The following is a 2,348-nucleotide window of genomic DNA, read 5'->3' as shown; positions in this document are numbered from 1 at the left end:
CCGCAGCGGGGGGCCGCGCCCCTGACCCTCGGCGCCTGCGGCTCCGCTCCCCTCCCCCAGCCCTGCCCCCGAACCGCTGAGCCCGGCTCCCTTCCCACGAGTTTAGTTTTTCTTTTTTTCTTCTTCCTCTTGGTTTAGATTCCATGTACAAGTGCGAGCGCGCGGTGTTTGACAGCGTCTGTCCTCCGGTTTGTGTCACCCGCCCACGCGCGCTTCGCGGGCCCAGGCCCCGCCCTCGTCGTGGCCCAGTTACCCCCCTCCCCCCCCCTCAGCATACACCGCATGCTCTGTACTCGCTCGTCCCTCGCTGGCCGCGGCCCCGTGTCTTGGCTATTGCGTCACACCGCTGGGAGCGTGGGGTGCAGGGCAGTCAGTGAAATGGAATCACAGAGTCTGTGGCTTTTTCCACGCAGCCTGCCCCCGCTCATTACACAGTTCTCCTGCTGAGCCGTTTCCTTAACCCCCACCTGGTGAAGGGCGGCTGGATGGTTTCCACTCGGGGGGATGCTACAAAGCTGCCATCAAGCAGCCATGACCTGTGTTTACTGTCTCCTGTGTCGCAGGATGAACCATGTCCCCAGAGCCACACGCGAGTCCCATCCCCAGGGCCACAGGGTGACTGTGCTTGGAGATAGGTGTTTGTAGAGGTGATTGAAGTAAAGGAGGACACTGGGGGCTCTGGTCCAGGCTGACTGGTGTGACTGGTGTTCCCACAAGAGGGGGAGATCAGGACACAGACCCGCACGGAGTGGGGGCGGGGTGGGGGGGACGCCATCCTGGAGAGGCCTCAGAGGACCCGCCCTGGAGCCTGGGTCTCCATCTCAGGCCGGCCAGGGCTGTTTGTTACCGTGATGCTGGCAAACACCACACCATCCAGAGGGGTGTCCCACTCTGCACCCGGTCCTGGATGCCTGCGGGTGAAGGGAGGGGTGGAGGAGGAGGCCTGTGAGGGGGTCGGGAAGGGAGGACCCTGGCGGCCGTGGGGGAAGGGTCTCTTGCTCTGACTTGGATGGAGAGTCAGGGGTGAGTGGGCTGGGACACCGCCCCTCGCAGTGGGAGGGAGGCACGTTAAAGCCAAGCTGGCCTGATCCAGGCCACACGCACTGTGCCCCGGCGGGGGCACGACTTGCCCACATGCCCAGCTGGGCGCTGAGGCTCCACCTGCTCTGGTGGCCACCTCTCACCTGCTGGCTTGGCCAGGTGAGCCGTGGACGCCTTGCTCTGGGAACCCCAGTGCCTGAGAACCCGGTGGCCGTCCTGAGGGCTGTGAGCTGACCTGCCACCGGGGGGGGGACGCCAGGCGCGCAGAGGAAGCGGCTTCCCCGAAGCCCCAGCACCCAGTCCTGCTTCTCGCCCCGACACCCCCCCCCCCGCCTTTGCCTGCTTCACCCAAATGTCACTGGACCTACTGTGACTTTTGAGCCCTGGAGAGTTGCCCTCCGTGCGGCCGGGGGGCGTCCCCAGAGATGCTGTGAGGGCTGAGGCACCGGGCTCCCTGGGACGGGGCCTCTGCCCGCCCATGGTTCCCCACCTCTGGGCTTCGTGGCGTTCCCTCCAGAAAGTGGCCGCAGGCTCCACATCCGAGTGGCCTCGGGGTCTGAGCCCACACGTGCACCCACAAGGCAGTGGTGGCCACGGGGCTTCCCCGCATGGGTGGAGGGAGAGGCGACCAGCAGGTCGGTGAGGCTGTGGCACGGGAGGGCCAGGCAGGCCGGGGCTTGTTCACCCCACCAGCTCTGTCTCCCCCAGCCCAGGCAGCCCTTCCGGGAGGGAGGGCAGAGGACGCTCGGGGAGGGGTGTGGTGGGGTGAGCACCGTGCCCAGCAGGGACACGGGCGGGGCAGCTCGCAGTGAGCACAGGGTCCCCAGTGGCCAGTGCCATTGGGAGGATCCAAGAAGGCCCCATTTCTTCCCTCTTCTTTTCTTTTCTAAGAAGACTTTATTTTTAAGTAATCTCTACACTCAACGTGGGACTCAAACCCACGACCCCAAGATCAAGCATCAAGTGCTCCGCTGACTGAGCCCGCCAGGCACCCCGAGAAGCCCTGTCTGGAATCCGGGCCACACGGCTGCATCAGCCACACACTGTAACTGCCTGGCCCTTGGTCTTCTCCCAAAATGGGAGTGAGACCATAGTGCCACCCCAAGGTCCTCAGGATGAGGGGTGGGGAGGGTCCGTGGGGCCCCTGCACGCAGGGTGTGGCCCAGGGAGGGCTCAGTCTCTAGGACAGATGGTTGTGAAGAGTGCACGGCGGGTACAGAAGGCATGGAAATGAAGACCAAGAAAAGTGGGGTGGTGCAGATGGGACTTGAGGTGCTCACACACGCTGACCCCCGACCCTGCTCACA

The sequence above is a fragment of the Suricata suricatta genome, chromosome 15 (genome assembly GCF_006229205.1).
Source record: "Suricata suricatta isolate VVHF042 chromosome 15, meerkat_22Aug2017_6uvM2_HiC, whole genome shotgun sequence".
NCBI classification, from domain to species: Eukaryota; Metazoa; Chordata; class Mammalia; order Carnivora; family Herpestidae; genus Suricata; species Suricata suricatta.
Note: the sequence above shows the minus strand (reverse complement) of the source record.